General features: G+C 44.9%; 1 protein-coding gene across 5 annotated transcripts in view; it reads left to right on the forward strand.

Annotated features, from left to right (window-relative positions):
- Positions 1-2,298: 2,298 nt before the first annotated feature.
- Positions 2,299-17,498, forward strand: part of LOC109937304 (monocarboxylate transporter 13-like) — a 44,029-nt gene continuing 28,829 nt past the window's right edge. For 2 of the 5 annotated variants that reach the window (XM_048602445.1, XM_020535912.2), the window contains exon 1: positions 2,299-2,515. The gene's annotated coding sequence lies outside the window, so the exon portion shown is untranslated. Of the gene's footprint in view, positions 2,516-2,576; positions 2,628-14,904; positions 15,006-17,498 lie in introns of those variants that run through there. The other 3 variants (XM_048602446.1, XM_048602447.1, XM_048602448.1) reach the window with 2 other exon arrangements.

The following is a 17,498-nucleotide window of genomic DNA, read 5'->3' on the forward strand; positions in this document are numbered from 1 at the left end:
TAGTTGGTCAATTAGCTGGTGGCTGCATGTGGATTGTAGCTTGTCAGGATGGAGGAGGTTACACAGAGGGTGAAGGGCATTTCCTTGAAGATATTTTTAAACAATGATAAGAATTTTAAAATGAAGCCTGGCTAGAAAAGGGACTGATTAGCAAAGTGATGTGGTTCCACGGAGTTCCTCTGCAGATGTGAATATGTTTCCTACAACAGTGACTACATTCCAAAATTATTTCCTTGGCTGTAAGGTGCTTCAGAACAACCTGAAATTACAATAGGTGCTATATAAATGCAATTCTTTCTTTATGCATTATATACTAATGATCTTTTAAAAAAATAGAAAAGGTACTGATAAAATACAATATACAAGGAGTTGACTGGCTCAGTGGGATTCTTCTCCCTGGAGCAGTGATAATTAAGGAAATTTAGCATGAGTGTTTAAAATTAAGATGGCTCTGAAAGCAATTATAAGCAGAATGGGATGTACTGCAAGATGGGTTGCCAAGGTTAGGTTCATCTAATATACAAAGGAATTACAGAATGACAGGACTGTTATGGAGGTGCAGGAGGAGGCCATTTGACCCATCATGTTGGTACTGACTGTTGGAGCATTTTGATTTAATGCCAACCTCTTGTCTTTCCCCTGTCACCCTGCATGTTGCTTCTATTCAAATGATTATCTAATGCCCTTTTGAATGTCTCAATTGAACTTGCCTCCACCACATTTCCAGACCCTAACTCCTTGCTGTGTGAAAAAGTTCTTTTTTTACCCCATCCTGTATTTGCTTCCTTTGCAAAGCAGTTTAAAAGTGTACATCCTCTTAAGAGCAGGAACATTTTCTTTCTGGATTCTCTGTGCAGACCGCTCAATGACTTTAACGACTTCTATCCGATCTCCTCTTAGTCTCCTCCTACGTAAGGAGAACTGTCCCTACTTCTCTAATGTATTCTTGCAGACCTCTTCCAAACACCGTCCCATGCATCCATATCCTTCCTAACATGTGACACCTTGAACTGTACACAATGTTCCAGCTAAATCCTAACTGGAATCAGGCAACAGCAGTGAATGTGTTCACATCGCCAGTTGTTAAAATCTGTCCAAGAGGGTGCTGAAAACAGTTTCAACAGTAACCTTCAAAGTGACATTTGATTGGCATAGGAAGAGAACGTTTTGAGAGGGGAGGGGAGGGGACAGAATGGGGTCGTGTGACTTAGTGACTTTTTTTTTCCCCTGAAGCTGACTAAATTCATAGACAACAAGGTGCAGGGCTGGATGAACACAGCAGGCCAAGCAGCATCATAGGAGCAGAGAGGCTGACGTTTCAGGCCTAGACCCTTCATCAGAAAAGGGGGAGGGGAAGGGGGTTCCGAAATAAATAGGGAGAGAGTGGGAGGCAGATAGAAGAGGGATAGAGGAGAGGAAACAAACAGGTCGAAGAGGCGGGGATGGAGCCAGTAAAGGTGAGTGTAGGTAGGGAGTTAGGAAGGGGATAGGTCAGTCCAGGGAGGACGGACAGGTCAAGGGGGCGGGATGAGGTTGGTCGGTAGGAGATGGAGGTGCGGCTTGAGGTGGGAGGAGGGGATAGGTGGGAGGAAGAACAGGTTAGGGAGGCAGGGACGAGCTGGACTGGTTTTGGGATGCGGTAGGGGGAGGGGAGATTTTGCAACTTGTGAAATCCAAGCGGAGGCTCGGGGACCGCTTTGCAGAACACCTACGCTCGGTTCGCAATAAACAACTGCACCTCCCAGTCGCGAACCATTTCAACTCCCCCTCCCATTCCTCAGACGACATGTCCATCCTGGGCCTCCTGCAGTGCCACAACGATGCCACCCGAAGGTTGCAGGAACAGCAACTCATATTCCCCTTGGGAACCCTGCAGCCCAATGGTATCAATGTGGATTTCACAAGTTTCAAAATCTCCCCTCCCCCCACCACATCCCAAAACCAGTCCAGCTCGTCCCTGCCTCCCTAACCTGTTCTTCCTCCCACCTATCCCCTCCTCCCACCTCAACCCGCACCTCTATCTCCTACCGACCAACCTCATCCCGCCCCCTTGACCTGTCCGTCCTCCCTGGACTGACCTATCTCCTCCCTATCTCCCCACCTACACTCACCTTTACTGGCTCCATCCCCGCCTCTTCGACCTGTTTGTTTCCTCTCCACCTATCTTCTCCTCTATCCATCTTCTATCCGCATCCCACTCTCTCCCTATTTATTTCAGAACCCCCTTCCCCTCCCCCTTTTCTGATGAAGGGTCTAGGCCTGAAACGTCAGCCTCTCTGCTCCTATGATGCTGCTTGGCCGGCTGTGTTCATCCAGCCCTGCACCTTGTTGTCTCGGATTCACCAGCATCTGCAGTTCCTACTATCTCAAATTCATAGACAGGCCTTTTTGTGCGTGATTATCACTTCCTTCCAGGCAGAACTGGAGGCAGTAAAGAGACCATCTTGTCAACGAAACGTGAAATGAGGAGGAGTTTGCCAGCTCAAAAAAGTATCAATGCAGCCCAATGCGGAAGGTAAGGCGCTGTTTGCTGGGATTCAGACGTGAAATGAAGGAAGAAAGCTTTAACTGAATTTGTTTGGGCCGCTAGAATTTTGCACTGTTACAGTTAACCCACTATACAAAAGGTAGTTCTGGGGTAGGGGAGATCTTTCGGTACAGGAATAAAATGCTTGCCGAAGATGATTCGCTGGAGAGACTGAAACATTTAAGATCTTGAAGAGTGAGCGAATCTTAAAGGGCCGGCTCAATGAAGTATTTTCTTGTTTTTCTTTTATAAACAACTTGGGTTTAAAACCGCGCCCTGAAGTGTCGGTCAGACTGCAAGCGGTTGAGAAAGAGAGAGAGACATCCGAATCCGTGTGTAACCCAGCGAATAGCCAAAGACAGACCGAGGATAGAGACTGGATAGAGACTGAGCCAGACAGAGGGAAGAGTATAGGCTGTAGGAAATGAATTAACGAGGTGCAGAGATATCTCAGACTATGGGGAACAATATCCTCTCTGGTATGAACAGAAAGCTGAGTAAGACAGGGGCTTCTAACTGAAACATTTGTCCAAACCACTAACAATGGAAAGGTATCTTTACTCCATCGTTTTGATTAAAACAAAAACATTCTTGAGATGGGAGCATTGATGGCTGGGCCAACATTTATCGCCCAATTCCTTGCTGCTCAGCGGAGGGTGGTGGTGAGCTGTCTCCTGGAACCTTTGCAGTCCATGTTGCATGACAGAGGGGTTTCCAGGATTTTGACCCAGCCACACTGAAGGAATGGTGATACAGTTCCAAGTCAGGGTGGTGTATGAATTAGAAAGAGAACTTGAAGATGGTTTTCTGCTGCTCTTCTCCTTCCAGTTGGTAACGTGTACAGGTTCGGAAGGTACTGTCAAAGAGGTCTTGGGGAAATGAATGTACTGGTGTCCATTTCAAAGTATGCAAAAGGATTGGAGGGGCTCTTGTGGTGCATGTGATAGAGCCCCTACCTCACCAATGTGGTTAGTGCCCATAGTCTGCAGAATTCAGCGCATTCAACTGTTTCTTGATATATTGTGGAGTGAATTGAGTTGCTTGAAAACTGGCATCTGTGAGGCTGGGGATCCTAGGAGACCAAGATGGATCATTCACACGACACTTCAGACTGAAGACTGAAGCAAATGGTTCAGCCTTGTTTGTTTGCATCAGTGTGCTGGGCTCTTCATCAATGAAGATGGGGACATTAGTGATAGTCGTTTAATTGTCCAACACCGTTCATGACTGGATGCAGAGCTTTACTCTGATCTGTTGGTTGTGGGATCACTTAGCCCTGTCTATCTCTCACTTCTGCTGTTTGACATGCAAATAGTCCTGTGTTGTACCTTCATATAACACTTCATGTATAGATGTTACTGTTGCTGATTCTTGCATGCCCTCCTGCATGCACCATTATACCAGGGTTGATTATAATGTAGAGTAGAGCCCTGTGGTTGAATACAATTTTGTTTATGTTGGTGGCTCACAGCACCTCATGGATATTCTGTCTTGAGTTGCTAGATCACTTTAAAATTTATCTACAATGGTAGCATCAGGCAACATGATAGGGATTATCCTCAATGTGAAGATGGGGCTTCCTTTTCATGAATACTGTGCTGTGGATATTCCTGCTGATACTATCAGAGACACGTTTGTGATATGTAGATTGTTGTGGATGAGATCAAGTAGGTTTTTCCCTCTAGTTGGTTCTTTCACCAGATGCCACGGTTTCAAACTAGCAGTAATGTCCTTTAGGACATAACCAGCTATGTCAGTACTGGTGCTGCTTTTGGTAATGGCCATTTAAGGCCTCTGTCCAGAGTACAGTCTATCCCCATACTACCCTGAATGCATCCACCAATTGGCATTCAACATGGACAACTGATTCATCAGCTCAGAGGGAGTGGTAGTTGATGAAAAGCAGGAGGTTTCTTTGTCAGTGTTTGATTTGATGTTTTGAGACTTCACAGTGTTGGAATAAATGTTGAGGACTTCTGGTGTAACTCCCTCATGACTGTGTATAGTGGCACTGCCACCTCTGAATCTTTCCTGCCTCTGGAACTCGACATACCCAGGGCTGGTGACTGTGGTGTCTGGGACATGGTGTGACTATGACTAGGTAGTCTGTGACTAGTCAGGGCCCAAGATCCCAGACTTTGTTTATGGTTTCCAGTGTCTAGATCAATGCTAGGTGGTTTTCCAGTTACATTCCTTTTCTTAGACTTTCTAATGGTCTCAAAAAACCTCAATGACTTACTTGGCCATTTTAGAGGGCAGTTATGAATCAGCCACATTGCAATAGGTCTGGAGGTATGTGTAGACCATACCAGGTAAGAACAGCAGATTTCCTGCCCTAAAGGACAATTCTGAATTAGATGGATTATTACGACAATCAACAATGGTTTCATGATTGATATTAATAAAGCAGGAATTTTTAAAAAAAAGTGTAATTAAATGTATATTTCACATTCTTCTGCGGTGAAATTTGACCCCACATTTGCCAAGCATTAGCTAGACATCTGGATTACTAGTCCAATGACATTAGCACTGTGACAGAGGAGTGCTGCAGTGTGACCCCCACAGCCATCGCTAATAGATCCCTTTATGAACAGACCCTGCGCACCCTTTAGTGTACACCGGCATGGCTTTCCTTGATTGTGGTTTTTGTCTGTACCTTGCACAACCCGGTGCTGCAGAAAAAGTTTGTGGGAGAATGGTCTGTGGCAGACATCCACATGAATAAGACATCAGGTAGACTTAGAAGTCGTTAATCATAAGGCACTTCTCAGGAGTTGAATAACATCTGCTTTCTGCCACCGTACATTCTGATGTCAGACTGGTACATGGGCATGGAAGCTTTGCCTGACTGTGAATGTCCCCCGAAGTGGCTTCAGACTTACTGAGTGGCACAAAACCATCTAGTTGCAGTACATCCCTCTCAGTGACTGAGACACTCATATTTACTGGTGGATATTTAATAAATGCATTAAAAAAACATAAAATATGGGTTTGCATTTAACAGTCACAAAATCTTACACTAGTGAACTCCCAAGTGTGTTTGTGTGCTTTCTTAATTAGTTTCTGATGGTGCTCCTCCCTTCACTGCCAACTGCAGTGGATGCAATGCTAACCTCTTCACCCCTTTTATTGACCTTGGTGGGCATCTGCTAGCTGTTTGAGGCCATGACGGCCCCCTGTCCAGCTCATGTCAATACTTTACCTTCCTTCCCAACAACTTACTGTAAAGTTAAAGTTACCATAGTCCTAACGGGTTGTAGGGTTATTCCCTCATTAGGGAGGGACAACTGGGTGCTGGTGATTTAACCGGAGGGTCACCAGACCTCAGGCGAGGGGAGAGGTTGAGAAGGAGAATTGTTCATGGTAACCTCATTTGGTGCAGGAATCGAACTCATGCTGTTAGCAGCTCTCTGCGTTGCATCCAGCCAAACGAGCGAACTGCCAAATTGGCAGGGAGGGAGGGGGACAAATGGCTGTGTTTTTTTAGGTAAGTGAGGGGAGTGTGATAGAAGTTTATTATGAGGAAACTTGGATTCTAGGTTAGAGTTAAATGGGGTTTTGGTTTTAGTTCTGTGACGGTGACTTTTTTTTTAAAACAGAATAAGTCAGAATAACAGAATGACCAGAGAAAGGGTAGGGCCGATCAAGGATCGTAAAGGGAATTTGTGCACGGAGCCTAAAGAGATAGGAGAGGTCCTTAATAAATACTTTTCTTCGGTATTCACAACTGAGAGGGACCTAGTTGTAGAGGAGGACAGTGTGAAACAGGCTGGTAGGCTAGAGGAGGTCGATGTTAATAAGGAAGATGTGCTAGGAATTTTGAGAAGGTTGAAGATAGATAAGTCCCCCCCGGCCTGATGGGATTTATCCAAGGATTCTATGGGAAGCGAGGGTAGAGATTGCAGGGCCTTTGCCGATGATCTTTTCGTTCTCACTGTCCATGGGTATAGTGCCGGAAGATTGGAGCGAGGCAAACTTCATTCCCTTGTTCAACAAAGGGAATAGGGATAACCCCAGAAATTATAGGCCAGTTAGTCTTACGTCAGTGGTGGGCAAATTATTGGAAAGGGCTCTGTGAGATAGGATTTATGATCACTTGGAAAGGCACAGTTTGATTTGTGATAGTCAGCATGGATTTGTGAGGGGTAGATCATACCTCACAAACCTTATTGAATTCTTTGAAGAGGTGACCAAACAGTGGATGAAGGTATAGCAGTGGATGTGGTATACATGGATTTAAGTAAGGCGTTTGATAAGGTTCCCCATGGTAGGCTCATGCAGAAGGTAAGGAGGCAGGGGATAGGGGGAAATGTGGCAGATTGGATTCAGAATTGGCTGACCCTGAGAAGACAAAGGGTGGTAGTGGACGGAAAATATTCAACATGGTGCTCAGTTACGAGTGGTGTACCACAGGATCTGTTCTGGGTCCTCTCCTATTTGTGATTTTTGTAAATGATTTAAATGAAGGAGTGGAGGAGTGGATTAGCAAGTTCGCAGACGATACGAAGGTCGCGTTGTGGACAATGCAGAGGGCTGTTCTAAGTTACAAAGGGACATTGATAGGATGCAGAGCTGGGCTGAGAAGTGGCAGATGGAGTTTAACCCTGAAAACTGTGAGGTGATTCATTTTGGAAATACAAACTTGAAAGCAGAATACAGGGTTAACGGAAAGATTCTTGGCAGTGTGGAGAAGCAGAGGGATCTTGGGGTTCATGTTCACAGTTCCCTGAACGCTGCCACCCAGTGTGGATAGAGTTGTTAAGAAGGCGTATGGTGTGTTAGCTTTCATTAATAGAGAGATTGAGTTCAATCAGAGCTCCAGCTATACAAAAGCCTGGTTCGGCCACATCTGGAGTATTATGTCCCGTTCTGGTCGCCTCATTACAGGAAAGATGTGAAAGCATTGGAAAAAGTGCAGAGGAGATTTACCAGGATGTTGCCTGGAATGGAGGGAAGGTCTTACGAGGAAAGGTTGAGAGAGCTAGGGCCTTTCTCTTTAGAATGACGAAGGATGAGACGTGACTTGATAGAGGTGTACAAAATGATCAGAGGTATAGATAGACAGCCAGAGACGTTTTCCTAGGGTGGAGGTAGCTATTACGAGGGGGCATAGTTTTAAAGTGAGTGTAGGTAGATATAGGGGAGACGTCAGAGGTAGGTTCTTTACTCAGAGAGTGGTAGGGACGTGGAATGCATTGCCAGAGAGGGTAGTGGAGTCGGCCTCATTAGGGGCATTTAAGCGGCTATTAGATAGGCATATGGATGATAGTATAAGGTAGGGGTGGGGGTTAGATGGACCTTAGGATTAGGGTAAAAATTCGGCACAACATTGTGGGCCGAAGGGCCTGTACTGTGCTATGTTCTATGACACTTTGAACAGTGAGTTAAAAACAGCATAGATTTCTGAGGCCTGAAACGTCAGCTTTCCAGCTCCTCTGATGCTGCTTGGCCTGCTGTGTTCATCCAGCTCTACACCTTGTTATCATAGATTTCTGAAGAAGGGCCCTGACTCAAAATGTCAATTTTCTCATTCCTCTGATGCTGCCTGGCCTGCTGTGTTCCTCCAGCTCCACACTTTGTTATTTCCAATTATGGATGTGAATAAAGGAGGTATGGTTAGTAAGTTTGCAGATGAAACCAAAATAGTGGACAGCGAAGAAGGCTACCCCAAAGTAGAACAGAACCTTGATCAGATGGGCTGAGGAGTGGCAGGTTCTTTACTCAGAGAGTAGTGAGGGCGTGGAATGCCCTGCCTGCAACAGTAGTCAACTCGCCAACTTTAAGGGCATTTAAATGGTTATTGGATAAACATATGTATGATAATGGAATAGTGTAGGTTAGATGGGCTTCAGATTGGTTTCACAGGTCAGCGCAACATCGAGGGCCAACGGGCCTGTACTGCGCTGTAATGTTCGATGTTCTAGAGTTTAATCTAGACAAATATTAGGTGCTACACTTTAGAAAGACAAATCAGGCTAGGACTTACACACTTAGTGGTAAGGTCCTGGGGAGTGCTGCTGAACAGAGACCTTGGAGTGCAGGTTCATAGTTCCATGAAAGTGGAGTCGCAGGTAGACAGGATAGTGAAGAAGGCATTTGGTATGGTTGCCTTTATTGGCCATTGCATTGAGTATAGGAGTTTGGAGATCATGTACAGCAGCAACAGGACATTGGCTAGACCACTTTTGGAATACTGTGTTCAGTTCTGGTCTCCAAGCTATAGGAAGGATGTTGTGAAATGTGGAAAGGTCCAGGAAAGATTTACAAGGATGTTGCCAGGGTTGGAGGGTTTGAGCTACAGGGAGAGGCAGAATAGGCTGGAGGCATTTTCCCTGGAGCATCAGAGGCTGAGGAGTGACCTTTAAAGAAGTTTATAAAATCATGAGAGGCATGGATAGGGTAAATAGTCAAGGTTTTCATCGGGGTAGAGGAGTCCAAAGCTAGGGGGCATAGGTTTAAGGTGAGAGGGAAAAGATTTAAAAGGGACCTAACGGGAAACTTTTTCATGCACAGGGTTATGCGTGTATGAACTGAACTGCCAAAGGAAATGATGGATGCTGTTACAATTACAACATTTAAAAGGTACCTGGATGGGTACATGAATAGGGAGGGGTCAGAGCGATATGAGCCAAATGCTGGCAAATGGGACTAGATTACTTAATTTAGGATATCTGGTCGGCACGGATGAGTTGGACTGAAGGGTTTGTTTCCATGCTGTACATCTCTATGACTCTGTATGTGATTCAAGCTACCTGGTGAGATAATTGCTCAAGTTTTACTATGTTAGGTTTTAATGACAGACAGAAAGAGAAGTGAGGGAACACAATCAGATTCTATTCAGAAGAAGGAAAGGATCTATACCAGTAGAAGGCCAGTTTAGTTTCAGGATTCTCCAGGCCTTCAGAGCTGGGAAGAAACTACTTTAGCAGTCCCAGGTCAAAAGACTGGAAATAGCCCTGAGCTTTTCTCCAAGTTCAGTGTGGAATGGTCAGTAAGTTAGCCTGTCTTTCTGAGTCTTTAGGAGAAACGGAGAGACACACGTCTGGCAACTGTGTGTGAAAGAAAATGCTTGTAACCTCATCAAATGAGTAATAAATTTTAAAGTGAAGATAGGGTGATACTTCACTATGGTTGAGTATCTGTACAGGGTATTGCTAAGCAAAAGATTTGGATCTTTTTGTAGTTTATGATAAGATCTGTGATAAGCAAGATGATTTCAACATTTTGTTTTTTCTTTTCATTTTGTGTAATAAACTTGTATTCTTTTATTGAAAGTACATTAAAAGTCTGTTGTGAATATGTTTCTGTGACCACCATGGTAACTAATTACAAATGTAAAACTTATGGTCTATCAACCCAAATTTCACTTTGGAGCCTGACTTGTCCAGTTTTACTGGGATCATAACAAGATGTATATTGTTGGGACAGCATGGGGGTGAGGGAAAAGCCGGGCGTTGTCTTGGGTCAGGCTGAGTTGTGTTGGAAGTGACAGGGACAGGTTTAAAAACTCTGCAACTCAAATTTAAGACTGAGAGAGACATGTCTTCAGTTCAAGACAGGAAAGACATTGTGAATTTCCTGTAGTTATGCCTTGTTTACTGTAGTTATGCCTTGTTACTGGGCCTCCTCAAACTGTTAGCTGATAGATTGAAGTCATGTACCTGCTCCATCCCAGACAGTAAGATGTGAGCCTACCCTCCTACATTACAACTTGCTTTCTGATCTATCTCTGTTCTCAGCAAATCAGTATAATCAGTGCTGTCACCTACATTAATGACCGGGATTTACTAATAAATGGGAATCCAGTACTGATCCCAATGGCACTTCTTCTAGATCATGTTGCACTTGGGCCCAGATGTGACGGCCTTCCTGCCAACCAGCACTCCAAAATGGCAGCATTGCTAACAGCAGAAGTGAGCTCAACTGTTACTTCTACTCGTGACACGGTGACTTAAGACCAATATCTGGAGGCAGTAGCCCAGTGGTCTTGTTACTGGGCCTGTAATCTAGGGGCCTGGGCAATGTTCTACTGACATTGGTTCAAATCCCATCGTGGCAGGTGGGGAAACTTGACTTCGATATACATCTGAAATTAAAAAGCTGACCTAATTAGTGACTGTATACTGTTGGTTTGTTGTAAAAACCCATCTAACATCCCTGAAGGAAGGAGGGAAATCTGCTATCCCAGTCTGGCCTACATGTGACTCCAAACCAACAGCAATATGCTTGACTTTTAACTACCCTGTGGGCAATTAAGGGTGGGCAATAAATGCTGGCCGAGCCAATGATGCCTTTCTTCCATGAATGAATAAAAATGAATTCAACTCATGGGATCAGGACCTGTGTCAGATAATGTCCTCATCGCTGGTGTTAAGATATTTCAAAGATTCCTTTTCACTCTCTCCTGCTCCTCACACAAGCTTCTGAAACCCGAGGGTCTTGGGTCTAGGCCCGAAACGTCAGCCTTCCTGCTCCTCTGATACTGCTTGGCCTGCTGTGTTCATCCAGCTCTACACCTTGTTATCTCTGGTCTTAGATTATTTTTGTTTTGATTTTTTTTTTCTCTTTCAAATCTCATGTCAAGTGGAGTTCAGGTTACGGTCGGTCAATGGCTTCCCTCCAGACCAAGAGGCAGAAACTGTTGATGCTGTTGGTGTTCAGGCTTCATTTGCTGCTGCTGCTGCTTGGTTTATTTTGTCCAGAGAAAGAATGCGGTGTCCCTCGACAGTTTAAAAATACAAATGTACACACAGCAGGGTGTAAACCTGTCTGCGCTATGATTAAACTGAACTTAACAGAGTTGTGGGGGCGGGGGAGGTTGCTGGACATCTAATATTTAACGTTATGCAACAGAAGTTTATCTAAATCTTCTGCACTGCTAAATTATGTGAGCTGTCTGTACTCTCACTTCATTCTACAACTCAGAGTCAAGAGAAATCCGAAATCCCAATTTCAGATTTGCGGTGCATGTCTTGCATTGGTTCAAAGTTGAAGTCACTTTGCTACTAACTGCGTCTACGAACACCCGAAAATTCAGTGGTATCAGTTTTTTTTCTGAGAGGTGGAGCCTGACATACAACCTTAAGGATAGGCATATTTGATTTATTACCGTACAGTGAAAAGTGCTTTAGCTGTCAACATTTGCATAGAGTTTAGGTTTACAAGCCCAGGTTCGCAGAGTTAATAATTACTATTTCGCATCTAATTTGTGTTTTATTTCTCGTTCGATTTTCGAAAGCCAATCAAAACCTCGTGTAGACTGGGAGACCCGTCATGTCCTGGTTTATGCGAGTCTCTACAAGCCGAGCGAGCAAGAGAGGGAATTGCGATTGCATTGTTTTCAATAAACCTCACTTTATGTTCGGTGTTCGAATGGTGGATTTTGCAAGATTTGCTCAGTATTGTATATTCTCCATCAGATGCTTAAAGAACCTGCATCACAGCACCGCATAAACTCACTTTTTTACAGCCCCTAACACGAGTTGCAGTTCAAGCACTTGTAAACAAACTAGCGTTTTAATTTGTCCTTCCTCACAGATTGAATTGCTGGCTTTAGTGAGACGCATGGTATGTGGGTAGATGTACAAGGCTTGGGAAAATGCTCCCCTGTCGAGGATCTAGTAAACTGTGGAGGCTGATGCTTGATCCCTAGTATTTCAGCAGTAAGGTGTAATGTTGTGCTAGCTGCAAGGTCCACAGGTTTCTAGCTCAGTCATACAGCATAAAAGAGGCCATTCAGCCTATCAAGTCTGTACTAATTCCACTTTCCATCCTTGAATATCATGATGTTTCAAGTGCTTATCCAAGTACCTTTTTTTTAAAGGCTGCAAGGTTTCCTGCCTCTACTACCCTCTGAGGCAGTGCATTCCGGACTCCCACTACCCTCTGGGTGAAATACATTTTCCTCAAAGCCCCTCTAAACTTCACCACCTCAAAATGATGTCCCCTCATTATTGATCCTTCAACTAAGGGAAACAGTTACTTTCTATCCACCCTGCTGACACCCCTCATACGCCTCTATCAGTGCAACCCGTTGGCCTTCCCTGTTCGAAAGAAAACAATCTTAGCCTATCCAGCCTAATTTCACAGCTAAAATGCTGCAACCCAGGCAAAGTCCTGGTGGATGTCCTCTGCACCTCCTCTGGTGGAATCACATCCTTCCTACAGTGCAGTGACCACAATTGTAGACAGTACTCCAGCTATGGCCTAATCAAAGTTTTGTACATCTCCAAGATAACATTCCTGCTCTTACTTCTGTGCCACAACTGAAAAAGGCAAATAAGCCCAGTATTATGTCTGTATTAACTACTCTATCCTGCCACTTTCAGGGATCTGTGAGCAAGCACCCCAAGATCTCTCCTTTCCTGTGAGTTTGTTGGTGTCCTGCCATTTTGAGTGCTCCTTTGTCCCTTCTTCCAAAGAGCATCAGCTCACACTTTTCAGGATTAAATATCTGTCATGGACATGTCGCCAGGGGAGTGGGAGTGGGAGGGGGAGTTAAAGTGGATGGCAACAGGGAGGTTGGGTTGGTTGGTGCGAGCAGAGCTCGGGTGGTCCACAAACTGGTCCCCGAGTCTGCATTTGGTCTCCCTGATATAGACAAAACCACATCGGGACTTTTCCAGCTCCACATTTATTGTCCATCCCTGGCCGCCTCCACTGTCAAGAGCGAGGCCAATGTAAACTGGAGGAACAAAACCTCATATTTCGCCGAGGGAGCATACAGCCCAGTGGCTTGAATATTGACTTCACCAGCTTCAAAATCTCTCCTTCCCCCAATCTGTCCATCTTCCTACTCACCCATCCACTCCACCCTTCCCACGGACCAATCACAATAACCCTCTACCTGCATCCACCTATCTCCATCTCACCTACGCTCACCACCCCCAGCCCCACCCCTCTTCCTCTATTTATTTCTGAGCACCCCCACCCCCCCAGTCCTGAAGAAGGGTTTTGGCCCGAAACATTGACTTCCCTGCCCCTCGGATGCTGTCTGACCTGCTGTGCCTTTCCAGCTCCACACTTATTGAACGTAGAACATAGAGCAGTACAGTACAGTACAGGCCCTTCGGCCCACTATGTTGTGCCGACCTATTATCCTACTAAGATCAATCTACCCTGCATACCCTACATTTTACTATCCTCCATGTGCTTATCCAAGAGTCGCTTAAAAGTCTCTGAAGTATCTGACTCCACTATCACTGCTGGCAGCGCATTCCACATATTATTGGTTCTAGCTGCCAGCATCTGCAGTCTTTAATGTATCCTTACATAAGTATGTCAGGCTAATAGAATAGAGTACAGAATAATGTGTCACAGCTACAGAGAAGATGCAGGGAAAGATCTACTCCAATATATGAGAGGTTATTCATAAGTCTGATAACCACATGGAAGAAGCTGTTCTTGATTTCTGTTGGTAACGTGATTCCAAACTTTGGTATTTTCTGTCTGACGGAATTTGATTTGATTTATTGTTGTCACATGTACCTAAGTACGGTGAAAAGTTTTGTTTTGCATGCAGTACAGGCAGACCATAATGTACAAGGACGTACGGATCATTGGGTGTTTAGACAAAGCGAGGCGTGCAAGTGAAGAAGAGAGTATAGCCAGGGTGGGAGGGGTGTTTGATTATGTTGGTTGCCTTTGTGAGGCAGTGGGAAGTGTAGAGAGAGTCAATAGATGGAAGGCTGGATTGCATGATGGACTGGCTGTGTTCCCAACTCTGTAATTTCTTGCTGTCTTGGGCAGAGCAATTGCCATACCAAGATGTGATGCATCTGGATAGAATGTTTTCAATTGATATCAAACGTCTATAAAAATTGGTAAGAGTCATTGTGAATATGCTAACTTCTCCTCCTCCTGAATAAAGGCAGATGTGAGATACTACTTTCATACCCTGCCAGTGTCCTGTAGCTGCATGCACAGATTGTCGCCTTAATCTCTAATGGGCTGCACTCTTTCCCTGGTTATTCTTTCTTCTTTTTATATATTCACTTGTGAGAGGTGGGCATCTCTGGCTGGCCAGCATTCATTGCCCATCCCTAGTTGCCCTTGAGAACATGGTGGCGAGCTGCCTTCTTGAACCACTGCAGTCCACGTTCTGCAGGTTGACCCACAATGCCCTTGGAGAGGGAATTCCAGGATTTTGATCCAGCGACAGTGAAGGAATGGCTATTTTTGGTGCTTTCCCCCTCTTGGTGTTCACTTCCCTGAGGCAGATCTTGGCAGGTCCCGTCCCGGTCTCTCGGCAGCTCTCAGCCTGGTCTCTTACTGGTATAAAGGCAAGTCTCTCGGCAGTTCATGGTGGAGTCTCGGCTCGGTATGCAAGTGGATCCTGTCTGGGCATGTTCCTGAGGCACCGGGGGAGATTGGAGAGGTGGCAGTTTCAGTAGCAGCGATGGTATCTGTGGCTGCCTTGTTGAGAATGACAGCAGAGGTCTTCTGGAGAAAAAGATAAGCGAAGGATTCATCAAAGACTGTTGAGTTTTTAATTTATTCCTTTATTTTCCTAGTTTAAACGATGAAAGACTTTAATGTTAACCATTACCTTTATTTCTTTACGTCATAGGATAGTAGAAAAATAATGTTTAACTTTTTAACTTTCGTTTCTCTTACTACTTAAGTATTTTTTATTCCTAGGTACTTTGGCACCTATGATGGCACCATGTGTGTCGACATTGTACACTGTTCATTATACTCCTGTACTTGAGTACATGTGACAATAAAATCTAAATAATAAATATTTCCAAGTCAGGATGGTGAGCGGCTTGGAGGGGAACTTGCAGGTGATGGTGTTCCCATGTATTGACAGCCCTTGTCATTTTAGATGAAAATGGATGTGGGTTTGGAAGGTACTCTCTAAGTAGCTTCGATGAATTTCTGCAGTGCATCTTGTAGACAGTACACGCTGCTGGTACTGAGTGTCAGTGGTAGATGTTTGTGGATGTAGTACCAAGCAAGTGGGCTGCTTTGTCCTGAATGGTGTCAAGATTCTTGAGTGTTGCTGGGGCTGCGCTCTCCAGGCAAGTGGGGAGTATTCCATCACACTCCTCACTTGTGCCTTGGAGATGGTGGACAGCCTTTGGGGAGACAGGAATTGAGTTACTTACCGCAGTATTTCCCTGGTTTTCCTCTTTTCCCTTAACATACCTATAGAATATCTTGGGGTTCTCCTAATTTTACCCATCAACTGTTTTTTTACTGTCCCCTGTTTACAGCCCTGATTGCTTTCTAAAGTTCTCCCTGTGCACTTTCTGTACTCCCTAGATCCTTTATTGAATCACTCCTTTTGCAACTGCTAAACGTCTTCTCCTCTTCTTATCCAGTCCTGAATATTCCTAAACGTCCACGGTTCTCTGGGGATGTTGCTCCCACCTTTCAGCCTAAAGGCTGGGTGACAAGAAGAGGAGAACACAGGAGGGGAAGTCACCAATCTGGGCCAAACGCAAAAAATGGGGAGATCGATGTAATTAGCTTGGGTATGAGAAAAGACATGCAGGAAATTCAGGTTCCATAGGTATGGCAGAGATTAGGAAGGATCTGTACTCATGGTAACTGAAGGATGTAAAGATGATGGTTGTGTTACAGGTCTGGAGTTTGGATGAAGTTGATTTGTAGACTGTGCTGAGTCTGTTTGGTGTATCAACGAACCAGTGTCTAGATTCAGAAACTGGTGGATAGGGAATGCATCCAGAAGCTGCATTTGGGACAAAGTAAGGTAAGATTATCCTGTGGAATCAAAGGTCCAAGGAAAAAATTGGGAGTTGACCATCTTTCAGTGAAGATTGATGCGGGGATGTAGCAGGATTCTCCAATATTGGCACATGGACCCACAGATCTGGCATACCAACGGGTAAGTAAGAAACAGTAACTGAGGATCAAAGAAACAGCTTCCTTCCCATTCTCTGTGGACGTTAAAGTCACAGCCCAGCTGAGTGATCTGGTCTTGAGGAAGAACAGTAGGGTGGTGAAAAGGACACGAGATCTCGAGCAGCAGCAGGAACTTCAGGAGCGGGCCAGTCCCATTTCAGTGGAAAAGCGATGCCGAAATTCAGAAGGATAAGTGGGACCAGAAGTCATGGGAAGCAATCAGATGTTGATAAACCAGAAATTACGTTGGAGCAGAATCCAGATGCATTTAGGTGCTTAATAAATGCAAACATTGCTCTTAAAGTAGATGGAAAATAAAGCAAATTACTTGATTGGCTGTAGGCGAGGCGAAAGTTTATTTTAAAATTTGCCCTAGCTGTATTTTCAAATGAACGGCAGGAACAAAGCACCATCAGCTGGCAAGACATGTTACTGCAGAGTGTAAATAGCCTAGCTTGTAGTAAAATCCCTGGCATGTGGATTTTACTGACTCGGGTGGAATGATAGTATTCCCTGCTGACTGAACCAAGAACAGCAGCCGTAACTGGTTTGTAGCTGCAGTGGTCACTTGCACTTCTTGCTACAGTGTGGTTCAATGATGAATACCTCAGCAAAGCTTAGCAGCATGAGTGCATTGAGATAAAGCCACATCCCAGTGTTGAATAGAATAGAACAAAGAACAAGGAACAAAGAAAACAGCTTCTTTTGTTACGAGTGAGAGATAGTAGGAACTGCAGATGCTGGAGAATCCAAGACAACAAGGTGCAGGGCTGGATGAACACAGCAGGCCAAGCAGCATCATAGGAGCAGAGAGGCTGACGTTTCGGGCCTAGACCCTTTGTTACGAGCTTTGTTACAAAAATAAAACGTCCAGCATTACAGAAAAGAGTTTAGTATAGCAGACCACTCTGGCCACTAAGCTTCCAGTCCTCACTAGGCCCTGGCTCCACACCACACCAGGGAGGCTGCTGCAGGTGGAGGCCACTGCAGGAGGCTGGAAGGTCACCACGCCATGCCAGGTGGTCCCTACGGGAGGAAGACACTATATCAGGCCCGAAGGTCACCACACTGTGCCAGGAGGCCCCTATGGGAGGAGGCTGCT

This window comes from Rhincodon typus, chromosome 10 (genome assembly GCF_021869965.1).
Source record: "Rhincodon typus isolate 14 chromosome 10, sRhiTyp1.1, whole genome shotgun sequence".
In the NCBI taxonomy this organism is placed as follows: Eukaryota; Metazoa; Chordata; class Chondrichthyes; order Orectolobiformes; family Rhincodontidae; genus Rhincodon; species Rhincodon typus.